We start from the raw sequence: 25,260 nt of genomic DNA, 5'->3' as shown, positions 1-25,260 counted from the left end.
ATGTATGAGACCGGTCAAGGCATTACCAAGCCGACTGACATCCAAGGGTCAACCAAATGGTTTGTCCATAAAATTGAACAGTGGTAGATAAAATATAACCTGTTCTTGTGTGCTGCCACCATTTCTGATGGGGAGAACTACATTTCGCCCCGCACTTACATTATATCATCCACTTTGATGGTCACCACAACCCTGTGAGGTAAGCAGTATAGGCTCTAGTGATGCCCCCATTTTACAGGTGGAGAAACTGAGGTTCTCAGAGGTAGGGTGACTTTCCCAAAGGCACGTGACTCTGGTGAGGTCCCTGGCACTTGAACGCTGAGTGCCTGGCTCCAGGAAGAAGTCCTTCTACAGCTGCTTCTGAGCCAGTGTGATAAGGACCAGGCTGGTTGTGTGGCTGAAATGAAATCAGTATGATGTATGCTTGAAAGGAAACAGGATTTCTCCAGCGGGGAGTTGGGAAAAGGAGATAAGCTGACACAATGCTGGCAGCTTCAGATATCAGATCCCAGGTGTCTGGCTCCATGAAGAATTCACCCTCGCGTTCATATCCTTCTTAGGTACGGGAGGTTGAGCTGATGTCAGCAGGCCAGCCCACTGAGACCTAGAAACCATCCAGGATACCATGCTTCCCTCAAATCTAGGACAGGTGCCTTCTTTTGACAATAATAGCCTATTTTTCCCACAGCAGGGTGACCAAACTCTTTCATCTCCAAGTGAGGCTGAACCCCCCCCCCCCCCAGATTTAGGGCTTCTTGCTGATATGAACTAACTTGAACAGAAAGCCCATTGTTCAGCCTTGTTTCTTCGGCCACCTGTCTAACCTGATTGTAGTCACTTAGAGAGAAGTTCCCTGCAGAGAAACTGAAGAGCTTTCCTTAAAGTAATCAACAGAGACCTTGGGGTCTGTCGCAAGACCTCAGGAGACATTTTAGCAACTGTGCCCGGGTACCTTTTTCTCCAGTCCTAATCACTCCTCCTGACATTGTCTGTAAAATTGGATCTTGATGGGCTTTGGTAAAAGAGGCCACGTGGATTCTGAGAAAGAGGTAAGCTGAGGCAGCCTGGAGAGCTAAGGGTAGGAAGATCACCATTTTGTGAGCCGTGTTGCTTAGCACTTAGCTGGCCTGCCTCCTGGAGTCACTAACTTTGTGTGGGAGGTCAAGGTAGGAGAGAAAAAAATCAGAATTCCAGGAATAATGTCCAATTAAACCAACTCAGTGTATCACCAGTTCAGTTCAGCTGATCTTCAGGACAAACAAGAAATCAAAATTCCCAAAGGAAGTCATAGCATTGATTAGCTGGCGTCCACTCATTGACTATCTATGTTCAATGCATCATGATACCAAAAAAAAAGTATGGAGAAAGAATTCACAAACATAATTTGGAAGGGGCGCCTGGGTGGCTCAGTTGGTGAAGTGTCTGGCTCTTGATCTCAGCTCAGGTCTTGATCTCAGGGTTGTGAGTTCAAGCCCCGTATTGGGCTCCATGCTAGGCATGGAGCCTACTTAAATATATATAGGAATGTAAATACTGAATATATATATATATGTGTGTGTGTATGTGTGTGTATATTCAATTTGGAAGCCCTCCTGGACCTCTGGAATTAAGGTTGGCCACTGTTTTTCTCATACACGGAAGTGGACAATTTCTCAGCATTTCCCTCCTCCCACCCACCCCAAGATCAATGGTTTCCTATGCTTATGCTTCAAGAAGGACATAATATCAGCAAAGCAGAAACCACTCTAGGTATTCCAAACAAAGGAATCAATTATGAGGGTATGCGGGTGGATGGAAGAACAATTAGAAAGGGGGCTCTGATCCAGACGGCCAATAGACACATGAAAAGATGCTCAACATCACTCATCACCAGGGAAATACAAATCAAAGCCACAATGATATATCACCTCACACCTGTCAGAATAGCTAAAGTTAACAACACAAGAAACAACAGATGTTGGCGAGAATGCAGAGAAAGGGGAACCCTCTTACACAGTTGGTGGGAGTGCAAACTGGTGCAGCCATTCTGGACAAAAAGTAAAAAAATAGAACTACCCGATCCAGCAATTGTGCTACTAGGTACCCAGAGAGTACAAAAATACAGACTCGAAGGGGTACGTGTGCCCTGATGTTTACAGCAGCATTATCAACAATAGCCAAACTACAGAGAGAGCCCAAATGTCCATCAACTCATGAATGGATAAAGAAGATGTGGTGTATACACACAATGGAATATTACTCAGCCATCAAAAAAAGGAAATCTTACCATTTGCAACAATGTGCATGGAGCTAGCATGTATTATACTAAGTGAAATAAGTGGAATTTAAGAAAGAAAACAGATGAACATATGGGAAAGAGGGAAAGAAAAAAAGGAGAGAGGGAAACAAGCCATGAGACTCTTAATGATAGAGAACAAACTGAGCGTTGATGGAGGGAGGTGGGTGGGGGATGGGTTAGATGGGGGATGGGTATTAAGGAGGGCACTTGTTGGGATGAGCGCTGGGTGTTGTATGTAAGTGATGAATCACTGAATTCTACTCCAGAAACCAATATTGCACTGCATGTGAACTACCTAAAATTAAAATAAAAATTAAATTAATAAAATAAAATAAAAATAAATAAAATGAAATGAAAGTGGGGGTCTGATAAGCAGAAAGCAGAAGGGTGATAACCAGAGATAAGAAGCTGCTGATGCTTCTAGGTTGGATCCATGAGCCTGCAGCCCGTGTACTGTTGGAGACCCTGCTTCAGTCTCTCGAGTTTTCAACCACGGGCCACCTCCTCTGGGGCTGGTGGTGCACAAAAGGTGCTGCCTCTTCCTTGGATGGTGGAGTCTCGAATTACCCCACCTCTGCTGCCCCTACAACTGCAGAATGTTCCTCCTTTTCCACATTCTGACTTCCAGCCAGTGCCCCTCAACAGGAAACCAGCTGTGAGAGGAGCACGGGAAATACAGTGTGCAAATTCCTGGCCCCAGAAGTACAGGTTATGTACAGATTATGGAAGGGCAGGTCTTGACGACCAGCAAAGCAACCAAGCTGTCCCAGGTTGACAGAGCCACCCAATGGCCAGCACTGGCAGCAACAGGACCCACTCATTTTTTTCTTTCTCAAGTAAAAGGAGAGACAGGTGATCTGCACTTAGCTTTAAAGTGTGCGTTAGATCAGGGCTGTTCCACATATGATTGTTCCCAGCCTCAGGCTGAAGGAGAGGCAGCTAAACAAGGCATGCTTTTCTACGGTGGGTCATAAGAGTGCAAGAAGGGGAGCAAAAACACACAGGTGCATTTGAGTTGCCTGGTTGCATCATATCTGCTAATACTCCCTTGGCCACCAACATATTTCACCATTTCACTGGGTAGTCAGTAAGGATAGAAGGTAGCATGAGTACACCCAAAGTTCAAAGGCAGATAAGTGCACCCAAGGGAGAGACCAGTGCATGATTTGCTGAAAACAGACTGCATGCACAAAAGGCTCAGTACTGTCTAGCATTTCCTTGTAGCAAGAAAAGAAAGAGTACACAAGAGCTCCATCAGTCCCCCATGGCCAGCGGATCCATCCCACAGCCAACACAGCGCTTACCCCATTTCATGATGCCGAAAGAACCCAACCCTTCCCTTTGGGGGATGAAACACAGAAAGCTGGGCGTGTGCATGAGAGCCATTGGCTCGTGTGCTTAAGGAGAATGAAGGAGTTCACATCGAGCTGGGAACAGAGAAACATATTCCCGTACAAGGCCATAAGCCCAGCACAGATGGTGAGAGCACTGAATCTCCCAGCAAGGAAATATTCCAGGCTCAAACCCATTCTTATAAGGCCAAGCTGGGGTCAAATGACTGCATGCAGGAGACTGCCGTTCCCAACAGCCCAAGACCTTGGGTGGGGAAATCTACTCTGCTCACCTAATGCACTGCAAGGTCATATGGCAGAAGAATTGTGATTAATAACCCAATCGACCACAGAAGGCAGAAAAAAAATCTTATCTTTGACCTCTCTATTCCTACCTTCTAGGACCAGGACCAGCACAGAACAGCCATCCTAAAATGACTGCTGAAATTAATAAGTTATTAATGGCACAGACTAATGCGAGACATGTACATAAGAATGGCTTGACATTAACTGATTATTAATGGCACGGAGCAATGAGAGATGTACATATAACACAGTGATTAAGAATATGAACTTCAGCATCACAGGACCGGAGTTTGACGTAAAATGGAACGACTATAAAAACAGTTTGGTTGTTTTTCTGTAAAGTTAAACACAAACTTGCCATTGAACCCAGAAATTCTACTCCAAGGAATCTACCTAAAGATTGAAGGCGTCCATCCACAAAGCCGTGTACATGGATGGTCACAGCACAATTATTCGTAACAGCTAGGAAATTGGAATAATCCAAGTGTCTATTAATAGGTCCGTGGATACACGAAATGCAATATACCCATACAGGAGAATACTATTCAGTAGGAAAATGAATGAACTACTGTTACTTGCAACAATGTAGATGTACCTCCAGATAAGTAAAAGAAGCCAGATGAAAAGATCACATATTATAGGATTCCATGTGTATAAAATGTCCAGAGAAGGGCCGCCTGGGTGGCACAGCGGTTAAGCGTCTGCCTTCGGCTCAGGGCGTGATCCCGGCATTGTGGGATCGAGCCCCACATCAGGCTCCTCCACTAGGAGCCTGCTTCTTCCTCTCCCACTCCCCCTGCTTGTGTTCCCTCTCTCGCTGGCTGTCTCTTCTCTGTCCAATAAATAAATAAAATCTTTAAAAAAAAAATGTCCAGAGAAAAGCAAATTCACCGAGACATATAGAAGATTAGTGGGTTGCCTCGAGCTAGAGATGGGAATGTAGATTGAATTCAAATGAACATGAGGGATCTTTTGGAGGGCAAATGGAAATTTCTAAAACTGGATCGAAGTGACAGTTGCACACATTTAAAAGTTTACTAAAAATCAGTGGACTGTACATTAAAATGGATGAATTTTGATAAAATCACAATAAGATCTGGGTTCAAATGCTGGCCCTACCCCTTAGTATCCATGTGACCTAGAGGAAGCTATATAGTCATATAAGCTCTGGGAGCCTCGCTTTCTGTAAAATAGGGACCCGACAGAGGAGTGTTGAGAGACCAGAGAGATACTGCATGTTGTGCTCTCAACACAGGGCCTGACGGGTGTCTGTGGAGCTGTTATGAACCCTAGGGCACCTTTTGCTTTTAGGGAAATCACTACCACTCGAGTCCATCCCAAGTCCAAGGTCCAATCTCTGTTTCCACTTAAGTTGCTGGCTCTCAGATACCCCTGAGAAAATGTCAATCTCTGCCTTGTGCCAAATCCCTGGTACGAGAATTATTCAGAACATTTCTGGACCAGAAATGAAAGTATGTCAACTTCACCCACTTCACAGCTCTAGAAATTGGAGCTGTTCCAGAAGGCTACACTCACACCAAATACAGGCATTTCCTCTTCTCTTTTTATTTTATTTTTTAATGGGAAAAAAGCATTTTGGCTTAGTGGGTTTGGGCTGCCAGGGGCTGACGGATACTCTAAGCAGGTTGCAGGAAACATCCCAGCCTTTGCTATGAACCTTTGCGGAAGGAACAGCCACTGAGAACGTGATTCACTTTGACGACAGCTTCCTGATGAGGGCTCGAACCGGCTGGAGGGTTGGTCAATTTACGACCGCACAGAAGACTCAATAAAAGTCGTAAATAAAAAGGCATGTGGCTGTGAGCACACCACATGAAGTCAGGAGGTCCCAGACGACAGAACACAAGGCCAGTAACTCTGATTTGGCTCAAGGTTTATCACCGACGCGGTGAAAGGTACAGCCCCCGGACGCCAGGGATGTTTGTCGCCCAATGGAAACGGATTGTGCCTGAGGACTAGGGGAGCCATTTCTCAGATTCCTCAGGCCGCGGATCTGTGGGCACGGAGGTAAGGAAGGGCTGCCTTCCCTAATAAATCCTCGCGCTGCCACGTTAACCCTGGATAAGGACTCTTCTGGGAATGAGCAACTGGACGCCTTCCCTTCCAGACTGTCTGACTGTCCGCCACTCAATCCACTCTTGAAACCAAATGCTTTGTGTTCACATACAGTGTGAAACAGCTTCAGAACAGGCCACCTGTCATACTTCCACTCACTCAAGGACCCTTACTCCTATTATCCTGACAGCAATAGCATTGATTCTGAGCTGACTTCCCCTCCTGAAATAATACACACTTCAAGCCATGGCTCTGATGGTGAGGGTTACAGAGATAGAATTAAAAAGAAAGAAAGAAACAAACCTCGGCACATGCCTGGCACATGGTAATCCTCCATAAACTGCAGCTATGGGATTTCTCACCATCTAAACCCTTTTTTATGAAAAGATTTAAAGCTCGCACAGCAGTGTTATGGAGCCTTTCTCTCATGTGGTGGATGGAGAATGTACTAGATACAGATACACACACACACACGCTAGAAAGTATACATATAATATATACTAGATATTACATGGCATATATTATATATACTAAGTAGCGTGCGTATACTATATACTGTGCTACATATAATACAGTGTAGTTGAGAGTTTCCTGTATGTGTATCTGCTCTGTAGGCTTAGCTGCTCTGCAGATGTAGATTATAGGTGTAGAGTTTATATGTAGTACACAGTGAGGGGACAGACACGATCCACTATAGGGTGGTCAGGAAAGCCCTCCCTGATAAAGTGACATTTGAGTAGAGTCGAGTGAAGTGAGGGAGTGGGCCATGTGGATATCTGGAAGAAGGGCATTCCAGGTCATGGGGACAGCAGGTGCAAAAGCCCTGAAGTGCATCGAGTACAACAGACTTGAGAGTTGAACAGTCACCAGTGTGTGGGAGTGGAGTGAGTCAAGTGGGTCAGGGGAGTAATACCGGACCAAGTCAAATGTCGGGAGCCAGGACCAACAGCAGAGGCCCCCAGGCCAAAGCAAAGAGTTTGCGTTTTATCCTAAATGTGATGGAAAAGCCCATCAAGCATTTTCAACGGAGAAGTAACATGACTGGACCTACTCCCTTAAAAGACCACTGAGGCTGCTCTGTGAAGGGTGGCTTGTGAAGAGGCGAGGGAGGGAGAAGGCAGAACAGCTAAGGGGCTCCTGCAGGTGTCCAGGCAGGTGAAGACGTGGCTGGACTTGAGGAAAAGTGGATCTGGGCCCCGCTTTAGAGGCAGAACAGACAGAACCAACGGAGTAGCCAAAGGACTGGATGGCAGGGTGTGAGAGTGGGAGGAAGGGAAAGAGGAGCAATGGTGACTCCTGGCTCTTTGGTGAGTACCCTGGGAGAGGACAGTGCCATTGACTGATCAGTAAAGACACAGGAGAAATATCTGGGGTGGAGGAAGTGGTGGGGACGAGTGGTAAAGTATAAAATGTTATGAGTCTGGGTCACACTTTAAACCATGTCGGTCATTAAAAACATATAAATAAATAAAAATAAAATAAACCATAGCAGTCATTTACATCTCTGTGTGATTAATAGCATCTCCTGTTAATTATGGCTTTTCAGTTCACAAGAAACTTTCATTTTTACTATATTATACATGGTGTATTACACAGTAAATAGCATATATAGTGAATACGGTATTTTATATAGATAAATGTTGCTTAAATACAGTATACAGTACATGGTATATATTATATAAAGTATATATATTATACAGTATATATATATATATAATAGTATAGCATCTATATTATATAGATTTATATAAAATCTTTAAAAAACAATAGTATCTTATAGTATTTTATATGGTGTATATATATCATATATACTACGTTACATGTAGTATATATTATAGAACATAAACAATATATAGAAAAATATGTGCTATTCATGTTACATTGTATACTTGATAGAGCATGCTATATATACTGGTGCTTATATCTATAGTGTATATCATATATATTATGTAATGTATAATATGCAGCATGCTATATTTTATATACATATAATTTGCTAGATACTATATACCATGTAGTATATATTATATCTACTAAACAGAGAGGGAAACGACTTCCCCGAAGAAGCAGAGGTAGCAGGACAAACAGGTGGAGCTGGGGCCATAGAATTCCACCTTCCCTACACTGCTGTGTAAGCTGCAGACCTTTCCACAAGAAAAGTTTGGACAGTGAGAAATTTTTGCTCTTATTTATAGAATGTAACCATGTTCCAGACACTATAAGAATTTCTAAATTGTATCTCATTTAACCCTCCCCACTGAAACAACCTCGGGGGATATATTCTGTTGTGCTGATGTTGCCGCAGATGAAAAAAACTGAGAGTCTGATAGGTCAGGGACCTTGCCCAAGGTCACAAGGCTGGGGAGGAAGGACCACTGAGCGCTCCACTCACCACAAGAGGGTAACTGGGTAGAAAAGTCCAAATGCCAGTCACATGGGTTCAGCAGCAGGAATCCAGGTGTAGCCTCCGTCGGGCCTGCGGAGAGAAATGTACAATTTTCACGTGACATTTCCCTTCTGAACTTTCTCGTGTGTAGTGAGAGAGACCTCCAATTTGGGCTTCAGTGCATCGATTATATTGTACAGTTAAACCCTCTTCCGGGCGGCAGGGGGCGGGGGGTAAACGTCACTAAAACTGAGACGGACAGAGAAATGACGAGCACGCAGTCAGCGAAAATGGAGCTGAAGCCCCTGAAGGTGGAAATTACATAAACAGCAGCCTGGATTCCTAAAATGTAGATTTCTCCTATCCCAGTTCTTCAAAAGCTCCAGATGCTTGAAGGAAAATACCTCTAAGGAGACATGTGTTACTTATTTTTCCTCTCGGTGCCTGTGCAAACATACTCCTGAGCTGCACATTTCTCTTATCTTTTTCCTCTGTTCTCCATCACACCGGCTGCCTGGAGCCCATATTCCTCCATTTTTCATTTCTCAAAATTGCACAAAGCCTTCCCAAAGCATTGGTCTGTCAAAACTCACGTATAGAGGGACAGGAAGCAGAGAGAGGCAAGAGCATGAGTCTTGCCCAGAGAGGCCAGGAAAATGAGCATTTGCTCAGGTGGGTTAATAGGGTATAGGCTGCATGAATTTTAAAAACCGTGCAGATGACTCAGTTGGTTAAGTGTCCGACTGTTGATTTCAGCTCAGGTCATGATCTCAGGGGGATCAGGCTCCGAGCTCAGTGCAGAGTCTGCTTGATAGTCTCTCTTTCCTGCTCCCTCTACCCCTCCCCCTACTTACGCTCTAAATAAATAAATAAAACCTTTAAAAAAAAAAAACAAAACAGGGGCGCCTGGGTGGCTCAGTCGTTAAGCTTCTGCCTTCAGCTCAGGGCGTGATCCCGGAGTCCCGGGACCAAGTCCCACATCAGGCTCCTCTGCTGGGAGCCTGCTTCTTCCTCTCCCACCCCCCTTGCCTATGTTCCCTCTCTCGCTGGCTGTCTCTGTCATATAAATAAATAAATAAAATCTTTAAAAAACAACAACAACAACAAAAAAAAAAAAAACCCAAAAACCAGTGCAATGCATCCTTCTAGAAGAACATAGTCTCTTAGAATTGGTTCCAACAGTTCTCCCCCACATATGTGACTAGAAAGCCAGGTAAAGAAGGTCAGGAGCCAACATTTATTGAGCGCTTACTATGTGCCAGGCACACAGTTCCCTAATCCCTACAGCGAACCTGAGTGGGGAATAGTATCACCTCTTTTTACAGACTGGAATGATAAGAGATCGTAAGCAATATAATAGCAGGGATTTTGTCTGTCTTGTTTGCCCACATCAGCAGCAGAGTGCCTAGCACATAGTAGGTGCTCAGTAAATATTGGGTGAAGGTATGAAGGAAGGAAGAAAGGAAAGAAGGAAGGAACCAATGCTTACAGAAATACAGTGTATAGGAATAATGAACACGACATTGGAGTTGGAGACATCTAAGGATTAGATGTGATGCTGATTAGATGAGATTATAAAGCACTTATAACCAAGCCTCCATAAAGGGCAGCTATCTCTACTGTGGTATCATCATGATCAAGTCTACACTTGAATTAAATGAGTGTTTGACAAAGCTGAAGAAGAAAGAGGAGGAGGAGGGGAAAAAAACAAGATCAAGATGGTCTCAGGAGTATCAGTAGAAAAAAAGATCCTGGCTTGAAATCTTGTGGAAATTGGGAAAACGTGCCAGGAGTTGCCCTATACATTCTTACTGCATTACATCAGTCTCTGTGAAGGTTGCCACCTGTCTGGAACATTCTAGGGACCCAGAATTCAGACTCCTCCTTCCTCTACCCCAGAAGTGTGGAGCTAGATGTGACTTTTATTCCTTCTGCTCTCCACTTTTAGAATGACGTTTGAAGTTTTGTGTTTGGTCTAAGAACATTCCACATAGAACATATCCAAAATGTCTGGATTGGATGTTTCTCCAATAGAATGGTTCCCAAACCAGAAGCATCACCACCACCTAGGAACTCGTTAGAAATGTGAATTCTGGGGCGCCTGGGTGGCTCAGTCATTAAGCGTCTGCCTTTGGCTCAGGTCATCATCCCAGTGTTCTGGGATTGAGCCCCACATCGGACTCCCTGCTCAGGGAGAAACCTGCTTCTCCCTCTCCCACTCCCCCTGCTTATGTTCCCTCTCCCGCTGCCTCTCTCTCTGTCAAATAAATAAATAAAATCTTAAAAAAAAAAAAAAAGAAAAAAGAAAGAAAGAAAGAAAGAAAGAAAGAAAGAAAGAAAGAAAGAAAGAAAGAAAGAAAGAAAGAAAAAGAAAGAAAGAAAGAGAGAAAGAAAGGTGAATTCTTGGACCACCCTGAGGTGGGGCCCTGGCATCCATGTTTCCACAAGTCTTCTGGGTGATTCTGATGCACATGCATAGGGTTTTGAGAACCAGTGCTCAGATGAAAGGCAAACAGGGTAGCCAGACTGTCCTCTCCATTCTGTGTGTGAGAGGTCTCTGATCTTCAAGTGAGAGGGGTGGGAGGAAGCAGGCTCCCTGGAGAACAGGTGTCCTCTCCAGCAAATGCGAGGAACCAGAGAACTGTTGCTCAGTCAACCCCAAATACTGAGCACCTACCACATGTATGTCATGGTGAACGAGACATAGGATTCCAGCTATCCAGGACTGAACAGTGGGTGTGAAGGACCTGCAGTTCACACACGTCACACTGGCAAAGATGGAAAATCTAGTGAGAGCAAGTGCTGGAGAAACAGGAAGTCTCCTGGAAGGCTGATAAGAGTGTAGACTGGTACCACTGCTCTGCAGAGCAGTTTGGTGACATCTAGTCAAGCTGGAGATGTGTCGATTCTATAGCCCATCAGTTCCACTCCTGGGTATATACTGTGGGCCTGAAGAAGCCCCATCAGTGTTCACAAGGAGGAATGCTCAGGACAGAGGGGCGCCTGGCTGGCTCAATCAGCAGAGCAAGTCACTCTTGATCTCAGGGTTGTGAGTTCAAGCCCCACATCGGACGTGGAGCCTCCTTAAAATTTAAGAAGAGGAAGAGGAAGAAGAAGGAAAAGAGAAACCACCTGAACGCCCACTTATAGGAGAAGGGATAAATAAATCGTGATAGAGTTGTACACTAGAATGCAATCATAACAAATTAACACTAATAGTAGTGAAATAATTGAGTAGGTGGAATAAGTGAAACACAATTTTGATAAATTGAAAAAAATCGTAATAGTGAATAAAGGCTAAGTCATGAAATGATATGTACAGCAGGATTCTATTTCAAGTTTTAAAATATGCAACACGATACTGTATGTTGGTAGCAGAATACATATATACAATCAAAGTATAAAAATCTGCATGGAGGGGCGCCTGGGTGGCACAGCGGTTAAGCGTCTGCCTTCGGCTCAGGGCGTGATCCCGGCATTGTGGGATCGAGCCCCACATCAGGCTCCTCCGCTGGGAGCCTGCTTCTTCCTCTCCCACTCCCCCTGCTTGTGTTCCCTCTCTCGCTGGCTGTCTCTCTCTCTGTCGAATAAATAAATAAAATCTTTAAAAAAAAAAAAAAATCTGCATGGAAGTCCCCCTGGGTGGCTCAGTCGGTGGAACATGCAATTCCTGATCCTTGGTCATGAGTTTGAGCCCCACCTTGGGTGTAGAGGTTACTAAAAACGAATTAATATATAAACTCAAAAAATATTTTTTTAAATGTGCATGGAATAAAAAACACAACCGGAGGACAGAGGTCATCACTGGGAAGGGAAAGAAAGAGGAAGGGGCACAAGACTGAGATGGGTCCAACAGGCTGAGACTATATGTTATGTAACATTTCTTTTTGTTTTTTGAGAGAGAGCACGCTTGCAGGGGAAGAGGGCAGACGAAGAGGGAGAGAATTCCAAGCAGACTCCATGTCCAGTGCAGAGCCCCATATGGGGCTCGATCTCATGGCCCTGAGAGCATGACCTGAGCCAAAATCAAGAGGTGGATGCTTAACCCAATGAGCCACCCAGGCGCCCCTGTTATGTTATGATTCTCAAGCTGAGTGATGTGTAAACAGTTGTTCACTATAAGAGTCTATAGTCTTGTGTGTACCTGAAATATTTCATAATGAAATAATCTTACATAAGCCACTGCAAGTAATTAATAATTATAAACGTGGAAAGCACTACAAAGAAGGACTATAGGCTGTCATGAGACAAGAAGTAACAAGTTCCAACAACCTTGCCTTTTGCTTGCCTTCTTGAAAGTCCTACTGTCAGCTGCAACTAGTCATAAATTATATTTCATTTTTGCTTGTCTATATTCTTTAATTTTCTGACCAAGGAAATAAACCCTTTGGATTTTGAGATATGTAATTGATATTTTTGAAGGAGGCAGTCAAAAAAATCAGTTCATATCGGGGCGCCTGGGTGGCTCAGTCTTTAAGCGTCTGCCTTCGGCTCAGGGCGTGATCCCGGAGTTCTGGGATCGAGCCCCAACGTCAGGCTCTTCCACTGGGAGCCTGCTTCTTCCTCTCCCACTCCCCCTGCTTGTGTTCCCTCTCTCCCTGGCTGTCTCTCTCTCTGTCAAATAAACAAATAAAATCTTTAAAAAAAAATCAGTTCATAAAAGTTTGCATAGGATATTCCAATGTTCTATATGTCTAATATATACTTTTAAGGATAGACACATAAGAAAGTAAGTAGGGAACTCTGGAAGGATCTACATAAAGAAGTCAGCAGCCCTTATTTCTGGTGGGAGTATTAGAAATTTGTACTTGCTGGGTCACCTGGGCAGCTCAGTCCGTTAAGCGTCTACCTTCTGCTCAGGTCATGATCTCAGGGTCCTGGGATTGAGCCCGGGTACGGCTCCCTGCTCAGCAGGAAGTTTGCTTCTCCCTCTGCCCCTCCCCCTCCCCACACTCGTGCATACTCTCGCTCTCTAATAAATGAATAAAATCAGAAAGGAAGGAAGGAAGAAGAGGAAAGAGAGAAAGAGAGAAAGAGAGAAAGAGAGAAAGAGAGAAAGAGAAGAAAGAAAGAAAGAAAGAAAGAAAGAAAGAAAGAAAGAAAGAAAGCAATTTGTACTTGCTTCTTACAGTGAGTCCCACTGTTTTCATCAACTCATCCCCTTCTCCCCTTCCTTCTGGAACAGAAACCCTCCTTCCTACGGGAAACATATTCCTTGTATTTCAAGGGAGACTTGCCTTGATTCCACATCTGCAGGCCATTGGCCCCCTAACCATTAATTTGTAGCCCCAGGGATTGGCTCAAGGGTGCACATGTGATACACAACCAACTCATTGCATCCATCCCTGAGACTTCCTTTCTAGTAGGTTGTTCAACTGCTAGGAATTAGTCTGGGGTCAGTCTTGTTTACTTTCAGACCTCTTCTGCCTGGAGAAATGAATAGAGTGAGAGAGCAAAACAGCATCCTTTCAGTGTTGTCTGAGCCCTGGTTAGAGCCCTGCCTGATTCGTCCCTGGAACATCCCTGCCCTAGGGACCAATCCATTCTCTCGAATCTCCTACACCAGTTTGAGATTGATTTCTGACACTTACGGCTGAACAAGTTCTGACTTTAACACTTCTATTTTGTTCCCCTCTATTTTCTACATTTTTCCACAACGAGCATGCGTCACGTGCAGAACGTGTCTCAGATTTGAAAGAACCCAGAAAGGAAACGGCAGAGCGGCATTTATCTGCAGAGGGCTGCTGGCTCATGGACACTTTTCCTCTGAGGCGTAGGCTGAGCCTGCCTCATCTGGGGAAGGCCACGGTTCGCCTCTGGCTCCGTGATCCCACCGGCTCCTCTGAGGTCTCCAGGCCTGACTCACCGCTTCTAAAGACTTTCTCCCCCAAATCACTGACAAATCCACCTTTGCCAGCACCCCCCTATTGGTCCCAGCTTTCCAGTGATAATTGGTATGAAGTTGGGTGTCACTTTCCCTGTGGGAGAAAAATTCTTTCACGGCTTGAAGCAGAGCAGAGTGTGGGTGTCTTCAGGGAGGTAGAGAAGCTTATGTAAGTGACATTATTATACACGATTATATCACCAGGGTAGGAGAAACTCATTCCTATTTGGGTGTTATCCCAACCATTAAGTTTTAGGCTTATGTGAAATAAAATGACGAAGAAAAGCCACGTTCTCTTTCCCTCACCCAACCCCAGAATAATACCCAACACTTCTTTGGCCTTACTTGGTCTGGGCACTGATCTAAGCTTTGCTCCTAGGTACTAAATCCTCCTAGTAACCCCATGGGGGAATATCATCATTATACCCATTGTACAGGTAGACAGACTGAGCTACAGAGAGATGGTGCAACTTGTCCAAGATCCCGTAGCCAGAAAGTGGGAGAGCCAAGACCCCAACCCATGCCATTCATATCCCACATCCATGTTCTAAACCTCTCAGACAAGCCAACACCGACGTTCTGTAGAAAACCACAATCCACCAGTCAGATCTCTCCATACACTGTCAAACACACTGTAAATTAGTCAGCAATAGAGGAGAAAAAAAAAAAAACCAACTAGTTTTGTTTTCTTTTAATTAAATTGACCTCCTGGCTTTTGCAAATCCAGACTCTTGGAAATTGTTAGAGACAACGTTGTGCGTATGAGGCAGACGTTTCAAGTTGGAGGGCCAGAGACCGAATTCAGCTCACAGATGTGTCTGCTTCGGCTGGATACCGTTATTTTTCAAAATGTTTTAAATGGGGCATGTACTCTTTAATTTACCACAGTCCCCACCACTCCCTAAGGTGTTAGACCTGGCCCACTCATTGACAGGGAACCTGAATTAGCCGCCTCTGATCTAGGGTTTGGTAACAAAAGAAAAAGGAACCTTGTTGAAGGCAAAAGACTATTTGCATAATAATAAGAGCTACAATATGTTGAGTGCTCACTCTATGCTGGATCTCATAGAAGTGCTTCTCATGCCTTTTCTCATTTGATTAGAGCCAGTCTTGTGAGAGGTTGGGGCATGGGAACCATGAGAGTGCACCTGCAGGACCTGAAATCCATCAGGGATAGAAGGCAGCAGGGAAACTAAGGCAGGCTCAGTCCTAGAAAACAGGACTCCTCTGACTTGGGACCCCTCAACCTTTTTCAGGCTGCATTGCCCAGATACGCTCCACCCAACCTTCGCTCCTTTGCTCCGAGTCAGACTTGGGACTTCTTTGACAAAGTGTCACCTAATGAAGTCCTGGCACATTGCTTCACAGAGCTATATCTGCCTCTTAGAGAAACCCAGACTGACACAGGGGCTTTCCCAAGATCCCACAACTAGCAAGTGACAGGGCCAGGATTTGAACCAGGCCCCCCAATGCCACAAGCCAGTGTTCTGAACCATGACATCAGACCCTTCTTTGCCACGGGCTCTAATTTTCTCAAACTCCTTGGTTCCAAGCAGCCGGAAATCATGACCTGGATCCGAAAGTGAGCAGGGGCAAGAAGGAGCGTTTCAGACCCCAGAGCCAGGCGTGATACTCATGCCTGGATTCCTAATAGTTGCCATGGTGACCAGAAAAGAGCATAGGCTACCCAGAGCCCCAGGAAGGAAGCACAGGTGACTGGAAAAGGGACATATGTCTGTGATGCTCTTTTCACATAGCCCTGCAGGAGAGTCAGCCCCTTCCCCAGGGCTAGTGGGAAACAAGGCCATGTGGTACAAGAGTGAGCACTGGACGGAGAGTCGGGGGGGGGGGCGGGTACACCCAGTCTATCCTACAGAGATGCATCAGCAAGCAGGAGTTGTAACGCACGGCTCCGTAGCCCATGAAGTATTTTCATGTCTACCGTCATCACATTTGACCTTAGATAGAATCGTTATGTGTGCAAGAACTTTTAACTTTGTTAAAGCATTTGCATGTTTAATTGCACCCTTGCGAACCGAGGTGAAACTCACCTTATTAATCACCACTAAATAAACCCCTGCAGCCACTCCACCCAGCACTGCTTGATTTTTACATCAGTTTGGTGCAAGTGTCCTTACAGCCTTAACTGTCGGGTCATCCTTAACACAATTCTTCGACTGCTCTGGCCAGTGTATATCTTCCCCAGCAGTCATACGCCCTCTCCTCACTCCTCCAGATCAGCAGCTTGGGAAAGTGACTGTCTCCAGCCTCAAGTGGCCCCCAAGGTCCTCCACCCCTGCCTCAGAGTCTAACCCTAGCTCAGACCATTCTCAGACACATGCTCTCCATTTGGGAAGAGAACGCTTCCCGTGATTTTGTGTCCCTTTATTTTATGAATTCTTGTATGTTGCAAGAGAAAATATAATCTACCTTCTTGAACCAAGAGACATTTAGGCCCAGAAAGCTTACACAGCTTGCCCAAAGAGAACTCCTAACCCTCTATCCAGGGTCTTCTCCCCAATCCCTCCACTGCCAAAACAAACATTCTGACACCCAAATCCCATTTTACAATCTCCTGTTTAAAATTTTCTGAGGGGGGCACCTAGGTGGCTCAGTCGGTTAAGCGTCTGACTGCGGCTCAAGTCATGACCCCAGGGTCCTGGGATTGAGCCCCACATCGGGCTCCTTGCTCAGTGGGGAGTCTGCTTGTCCCTCTCCCTCTGCCCCTCACCCAGCTCATAAACTCTCTCTCTCAAATAAATAAAATCTTTTAAAAAATAAAACCTTCTGATGATGCCCCATGACCTATGCCTATTCCCAACGTTCGTTTTCCCCAGTAGGACACACATGCAGGTGACATTTACGTGAGCAGCAGGTTCTCTGGGTGTACAATGGGGGGGGGTGTAATTCCCAGCATGCCAATCCCATCTCTTCCTTCTCTCCCTCCAGAGAAGCACATACGCGAGTACAAGACAGAAATGTTATCAGGGACATATGGACACATTCATTCTATAATTTTATTTTGCAAATTGTTGGGAATGTTCTTTCCAGGAACCATAATCAATCATAAAAGGCTCCCCCAGGGGATGTTGCAAACTGAGGTGGGGACGTGGACAATAAATGTGGGTCGAATAAATGAAGGCATGAACAGCAGAAAAAGGGAGGTGGTGGGTTACAGTGGGCTACTAGACTGCGGCCTAGAGACAGTGGGGAATTCCTGGGTTTATGAAGGGTCCAATGACATCAAGTGCTGAGCTTGCGGGACCAAAGGGAACTAAGGCTTAGGACAGCATTTCCCCAGCTGCAGTCCCTGAAGAGCCACCAACTACAGCTGCACCATATCTGAGTTTTACTTACGCTATCACTTCACAGATTTTTTTTTTTAAGATTATTTATTTATTTATTTATTTGAGAAAGAGAAAGAGAGAGCAAGCACAAGCACGGTGAGGGGCAGAAGGAGAAGCAAGCTCTCTGCTGAGCAGGGAGCCTGATGCAGGACTTGACCCTGGGACTCCAGGGTCATGACCTGAGCCGAAGGCAGATGCTTAACTGACTTAACCACCCAGGTGCCCCCACTTCATAGATTTATAAAAAAGCAACTCTCGCTTTTAAAAAAACTAAATACATTTACTGAAAATGGAAGCTTTGCAACACTCTTGTAAAAGGAAAACCAGTATCATTTGTCCTAAGTTGTGGGCAACCCTAAAAAGATACAATAAAGAACCCCCCCCCCCAAACCAAATTTTAAGTAGAGTTCCAGACCTCCGAGCTATGAGGCCTGCTCTCTCTTTACTAAAATCAAAGGGAGGGGGCAGAACAGCGTGAGAGCCATACTGGTATCAAACTGAGATGTTCTCCTTGGTGGAATCAGGTTACAAGAGAACCAAAATGGGACTCACAGTTTCACTGCAGAACGCATCCCAGGGGCGCCTGGCTGGCTCAGTCGGTGAAGCGTCTGCCTTCTGCTCAGGTCAGGATCCCGGGGTCCTGGGACTGTGTCCTGCACCAGGCTCCCTGCTCAGCCCGGAGTCTGCTTCTCCCTCTTCCTCTGCGGCAACCCCCCTCCCCCACACCGTGCTCTCTCTCTCATGCTCTCTCGCTCTTTGTCAAATAAAATCTTAAAAAAATAACATAAAAAACACATCCCAGACAAGACTTGACTTCAACACTGATACCACCTCAGTGTAAGTCACCACCGCCTCTCTCCTTGCTCCTTGCACTCGAAGGGGTAGCTACTGGGGAGTGATCCAGCACCAGCAACCTCGGCGTTTTATTAGAAATGCGGTCTCCAGGGGCAGGGCCAGGAGGCATATTTAACTAGCCGAGCAGGTAATTCTGATGCATGCTTGAGTTCAAGACCATCCCTTGATTATAAACACCTCCCACCAGGTCTGCCTGAGTCCACCCTGCCCCCCATCCCACACCCGCCAACATTCCCTTCTCCACACAACCGCCAAGGGATCTCTCTAAAATCATAAATTAAACCATTTCATTTCCCTGACTGCACTTAAAATAAAATCCAAAGTTCTTCCCTTTCCTACACGGGTCAGAGGCTACCCCCTACCCCCTCCTCTGTAACCTATCTCCTACTACTCCCTTCCCTGGCACTATGCTTCAGACACCTTGACATTCTTTAAGTCCTTCAGACGTCCCCAAGAACACTCCTGCCTCAGGGCCTTTGTACATACTGTTCTCTCTGCCTAGAAAGCAACCTTGCTAGCATTCCCATAGTTCCCTCCCTTGCTTCATTCGGTCCTGAATCAAACGCCACCCCCTCAGAAAGGCCCCGATCAGCCCATCAGAAGGTTGCCCTTCTTCAGTTGACCAACTTATCTCAGTTGCCGGACGATTGTCCCAGTTTTAAAACTGAAAATCCCGGGGCACCTGGACGGCTCAGCCGGTTGAGCGTCTCACTCCTGATCTCAGCTCAGGTCTTGATCTCAGGTTCGTGAGTTCCAGGCCTGCACTGGGCTCCAGGCCAGGCGTGGAGTCTACTTAAAAATATATAAATAAATAAAAAATAAAACTGAAAGTCGCATGTCCTGGGAACCTCCCTCCGGCCCCAGCAAACAGGGATAGTTATTCACCCTATAGATCTCCATCACTCCCTGCCACTGAGCCCGGCTTTGTTCTTCTTTGTCATAGAACACATGGGTGTCTTTGCCTTTTTATGTTCTTTCTCCTTCACTAGAATGAGTCCCACGAGGTCAGGGAGTTGGGGTGTTTTGTTCATGGCTGTATTCAAAGCACCTAGAACACCGCCTGGCACACGGTTGGCATTTAATTAATATTGCTTGACAAAAATATCAAAGGAATGACCCCCGCAGCCTATTCCACTGTTTACAGTTTGGTTGTCTCTACTCTTTGGCTGCCCTGAACACAGCTGTCTCCAGAGTTAGAATTATGTCCTTGGGCTAGATTACCAGCCTTGGTTTTCCTGCACCAATGAGAATGCCCACGTTTAAGGTCTTGAAAGCCGGTGTCAAAGTGTTTTCCAAAAGGGTCAGACCCCCTGCAGCCAGTGTTCCTGAGTCAGCCTCAAGCCAAGCTGGCCAAAGCCGGCATTATCATCCTTAAAATCCTCAGGAGATGGAAATGTAGCTGTTTGCAGCTCTAATTTGCATCTCTTTGATTACTGGTTAGGCTGATCGGTTCCCCATGTGCCCACCTAATTGCTTATCATCTTTTTCGAGTTGTCTGTTCACACCCCTTTGCTTGTTTTTCTACCCACTTTCAGGACTTGTGTTATTGATTTGTTTGAGTTCTCTGGAAAATAAAGACATTAACCCGTTTCCCCTCATACATTAAAGGCTTAATTCTTTGCCTCTGCTGATTCCTGCACTCGGTTATATCCCTCCATATTTCCTTATTCCCTTTTACATGTTTATACCTCAGTTTGCCCTTCTCTTTTCACTCGGTTTTAGATTTTTTGCACAGTTAATTATTGAATATATACTTAGAGGGAGCCTCTAAAGTCTTCCCATCTCACTCAGAATACAAGATACTTTTTTTTTAAAGATTTATTTATTTGAGAGAGAGAGGGAGTGCGTGCACATAGCAGGGGTGGGGAGAGGAGGGAGAGAGAGACTCTCCAGCAGACCCCCTACTGAGCACAGAGCCCCCCCGTGGGGCTCGATCCCAGGACCCTGAGCTCATGACCTGAGCCAAAATCAAGAGTTGGGCACTTAACTAACTGAGCCACCCAGGTGCCCCTATAAGATATGTTTCTTAAAGTCATCTACAAGGCCCTTCATGATCTGCCTCTCCCCTCCCATGCCCACTCCTGATCTCAGTTCCTACCATTCTGCCCCTGGATCTCTCTGCTCCAGACATTCTGACTTCTCTGCTCATCTCCAAACATACGAGCCATACTCCCACCTCGGGACCTTTGCACATGCTTTTTCCTCTGTCCAGAAGGCTCTTTCACCAGGTATCTGCATACTCCCTTACTCCCTAAGGGCTTTAGGTCAAATGTCATCTCAATGAGTCCTTCCCTGGTCGCCTTATCTTAAATTTCAGCCCCTGTGGTAGACAGAATAACGCCCTCTTTCAAAGAGGTCCACATCCTGATCTCTGGAACCTGTGAATACGTTACCTTTCATAGCAAAAGGGAGGTTGCAAATGTTGCAGATGTGATTAAATAAGGATTTTGAGATGAAGAGATTGTCTGGGTAAGCCAAATTGCACTACAAGGAGACTTTCAGAGGGAGGCGGAGAAGCTAGGGTCAAAGAAGGAGATATGACAAGGAAGCAGAGGTTGAAGTGATGCAGGGCCAGGAACCAAGGAATGGGAGTAGGCTGGGCAAGGCAAGGAAATGGATTCTCCCCGGGAACCGCGAGCAGGAACGCAGCTCTGCAGATCCACTTTAGACTTCAGACCCCAGAGACTGCGAGATAATAAATATGGATTGTTTTCAGCCATTACATCGTAGTCATTAGTTACAGCAGCCGTTAAGAAACTGACACAGTCCCCAACACTGCCCATCTACCTCCGGCTTTCCTTGTTTCTGCCTGGCATTCATCACTAAGTCCCTACAATTTTATATATTTCTCTTTTTTACTTTTGCCTTCCCCAGTAGAATATGAACTCCGTAAGGACAGGGGCTGTTTTCTGTTTTTTCTTCACAGGGCCTGGCACACATTAGAAATTCAATAGCCTTTGTTGAATGAAGGGACAGAGGACTGAGAATGAAGGAAGCTTCTGTCCTCCTGTCCAATGGAAACTCTTGGTTAGTTGAGGTTGCTGGGAAGTCATCACATCCAAAAGGCCACTCTGGGTAGAACTACGTCTTGAAGGAGATACCAGATACTGGAGGAAGAAGAGTCTGAAATTCTAGAGACCTCTCGGGGTCGTTCCAGCCGTCATCTTCCAAGTAGGTACAGCACCTGACACACGTCTGCACTCAAGGGGCAGACGATTCCATGTAACGGTCAAAATCCTGAACTCCAGACGCAGACTTCCTGGGTTCACACTCTAGCCCATGGCTGGTACAATAGAATTATACTGCAAATCACTTAGGTTGTTTTAAATTTTCTAGTGGCCACATTTAATAATTTTGATAAAAAAGCAAAATTAATTTTTAATAATGTCTTATTTGGCTTGCTATATCCAAGATATTATAATTTCAGCATGCAATCAATATTAAGAAATTATTAAAGGAGGGGCACCTGACTGGCTCAGTCAGAAGAACGTGTGACTCTTGATCTAGGGGTTGTAAGTTTGAGCCCCACGTTGGGTGTAGAGATGACTTAAATAAATAAATAAACTTTTTAAAAATTATTAATGAGATGTTTCACATTCTTTTGTTATATACACTAAGTCTTCTAATGCCCATGGGTATTTTACAACGGTTTCGATTTGGACATTAAATTTTCAACAGTTAGAGTGAAACGGAATCCCGCCAAAACAATCAAGTCGTTTTCACAGGAAAATACTTCACACTGCTTCAGTTTTTAAATTAAATGTAAATTAAAGTTAAATAAAATTCAAAACTCACTCCCTTCTTCACACTAGGCATATTCGCCATGCTCAGTGGCCACCGTCTTGGACAGCGCGGTCCCCACGGCACAAACATTTGCAGACGATGTGACGTTGTATAGGCTATTTAGATGCTCCCTGAACCTCCTTCCATCACCTACAGAACAGGGGATGATAACAGTAGCTATTTCCATGGGTTAAATAAAGTTATGGGTGGAAAGTACTTGATACACAGTAAGCACTTTATAATTGTAGCTATTGTCACTCTGGAGAGATTTCTTATCTCTCCAAGGGAGGAGCCCCTGGTTAGAAAGGAGGAGACTGACCTACTGTGTGCCAACCCTTGAAATTCAGATGCTCATGTCAATGCCACAATAAGCCTTTGCCATGGGAGTGGTCACACCCACCAGGCCCTGGCCCTTGAACTGCCTCTTTCAGGCTGATGGAGGAAGCCAGGCTCCCTCTGGGCGGGGAAGGATGGCTGTCTAACAGAAACCCTGTGGGGAAATGCTGCTCTGCGTTTCAGTTACCTTCCAAGCCCTCTGCCTGGGAGGCGGTCTGCTGGCCTTCCTGCTCCTTTTCCTCTGCCCTTGCCCGCCTGCCTTCATCCTACTGTCTCCCTTCCTCCCCTCTCCCCCTTTTGCCAGAAGACACTGGGCTGCCCCTCCAGTCCCTTTACACCGCTCCAAAGCCTTGTCTCAGGGATTTCTCAACACCCTGTTCTTCTCCCCGCGGGGAACTTGCCAATGGCAGGTGGCTGCTCAAACTGGCTCTGAAAGGGGGAGGCCCTCCCACGGCCCCTCCTGGTCTAGACTTGGAGCCTCCTGGGGAATAAATATTTAGAGAAACCCCGCAATGGAATTCCCAGAAAAATCCAATTGATTTCTTCAGCATCGAAGATGTTCTTGCAGAAGGTAGGAACAAAGATCCCGCCTCACTCAAAGACCATTTGCAAAAAGAGCTTGGATGTTGGAGTCTGAAAGCCTGGGGTCTCCCCCTCTTAACTTTGTGGCCTAGGACAAGTTGTTTAATTGCTCTAAGTCCAGTTCCTTTGTCTGCAAAATGAATATAATGATTCCTTCCTCAGAAATCACTGTAAGGATCCATGAAAGTATCACTTGCACCATGCCTGGCATACAGTCAGTGCTCAATTAGTGGTGATTATCATCAGTAAACTGTCAACTCCCTGAGGGCAAGAACCATGGCTGTGAAGATCTAGTCCCAGTTCCATCCCCAATACCAGAGCAGCATAGCAGCTGTTGTGCAAGTAGTGTATAGATATATATTTTTTAAATATAACAACACCGAGCCTCCAGACCAATGAAAACTTGCATGTTGCTTCCTAAGGGCCACAGCCAGGGTGAGGTGAGGCAAATAAGGCACTCGCCTTTGGGTGCAAAATTTAAGAGGGCACCAAAAAACCGAGTCATCAATATAAATAATAGTTTGGTGCAATATTCCAAAAAAACCAAAATGAATGCAAAAGTATCCATGATGAACAACAACAAAAACAAAAAAATCCAAGTTTTCAATAAAGACAGAGCTACTATTACCCATTTTTTTCTTTTGCTTCCAGCTCCACATGGCACTGCCAGGCATGGTCTAAGCAATTTTCAAATATTAACCTATTCCATCCTTACGATAACCCTGAGAGGCAATACTATTGTTACCCTTGATTTTCAGAGGAGGGAAAGGAGACCTAGAGAAGAAAACTAACCTGCCCCAGGTCCTTCAGCTCAGAAGTGGCAGAGCTGGGATTTGAACCCAGGCAGTGTGAACTGAGAGACCCAGCTCCTAACCACTGTCCTGTGCCTGTCTGACACAGCTCTGCCCATGGGATTTTAGATCATTAGATCACATGCTCTGGCCAAAGCTTTGGTGGTTGCACAGAACCCTCACCCTGTTATTCCAGTCACAGACGTGCACTGCCCCTGGGCTGGGTCCTCCAGACACCAAAGTAACTACAAAACAGTGTCTGTCCTTATGAGGCGGGTGCCTTGCACGGTGAGTGCCGGGCTCATGCCAACTGCTCCTAGAGGCCTGGCCAAGCACTCCCTGAGGCTGGAGGAGGGCGCGACTCACTTGGGTTTAGCCAGGAGGTCACTTGAAACGCAGAGGCATTTCCTGCCTCCCCGTCCTGTGACAGCGGATGTACCTTTGACAGATGAGTGAGAGGTTGTCAGCAGGAGAACACAAAGCAGCAATGTCCCCGTTTGACATACACAACTCAGCTCAAAGTGATTTTTACGAAAGGCACACAACTTCTTTTTTAAGATTTATTTTTTTGAGAGAGAGAGAGCATGGGGGTTGGGGGGAGGGAGAGGCAAAGGGAGAGGGAGATAGAGAATCCCAAGAAGACTCCACACTGAGTGTGGAGCCTGATATGGGGCTCGATCTTGTGACCCTGAGATCATGACCTGAGCCAAAATCAAGAGATGCCTAGCCTGACTGAGGCACCCAGACACCTCAAAGGCACACAACTTAAGTAGTAAAGGTCATTCCTTGTTCAGTCCCAGTTCTTCGTGGGCTATGGAATGACCCTAAACACCTCCCTCAAGATCCATCCCGAGCAACATGACAGGATGGTGAAGAGCAGTGAGTCAGACACTCTGCACTTTCCAAACTGGGAGACCTTGGGCAAACCACACGGTCTCCCTAAGCCTCAGTTTGCTCATCAATAAAATGGGGATAGTGATGCTGACCCCACACTAAATATAATAAATATAGAAAGTACCTAGCACAGGGCCAGGCATGTAGAAAGTGCTCAGTAAGTGGTAATTCTTGTCATGATTTTCAACAACGGGGTGCCATGTCCACTGCCAAAGGCAACCTATGTTTATCAAACTATCTGGCACCTCGGTCCCCCATGTGTCCATAGTCCATGAAATGGCCTGTTTGGCACAACAGAGATGTAAGTTCACTGAAAAACTCAAGCACAAAGACCTCATGATTTACACGAAAAGTTCGACAAACTCACTAATTCTCAACTGGGATGCGCCTTAGAATCACCTGTCCTCCACC

The 25,260-nt window shown here is 45.5% G+C and overlaps 1 long non-coding RNA gene across 3 annotated transcripts in view; it reads right to left on the bottom strand.

Annotated features, from left to right (window-relative positions):
* The window catches only part of LOC123778595 (uncharacterized), a 357,814-nt gene extending 349,269 nt beyond the window's left edge, over positions 1-8,545 (bottom strand). For all 3 annotated transcript variants that reach the window (XR_015727868.1, XR_006775964.2, XR_015727869.1), the window contains exon 1: positions 8,384-8,545. This is a non-coding gene — a long non-coding RNA (uncharacterized LOC123778595). The remainder of the gene's footprint in view (positions 1-8,383) is intronic.
* Positions 8,546-25,260: the final 16,715 nt, after the last annotated feature.

This window comes from Ursus americanus, chromosome 2 (genome assembly GCF_024610735.1).
Source record: "Ursus americanus isolate L20-20 chromosome 2, mUrsAme1.1.p, whole genome shotgun sequence".
Lineage (NCBI taxonomy): Eukaryota > Metazoa > Chordata > Mammalia > Carnivora > Ursidae > Ursus > Ursus americanus.
Note: the sequence above shows the minus strand (reverse complement) of the source record. Positions and strands in the feature narration are given on the sequence as shown.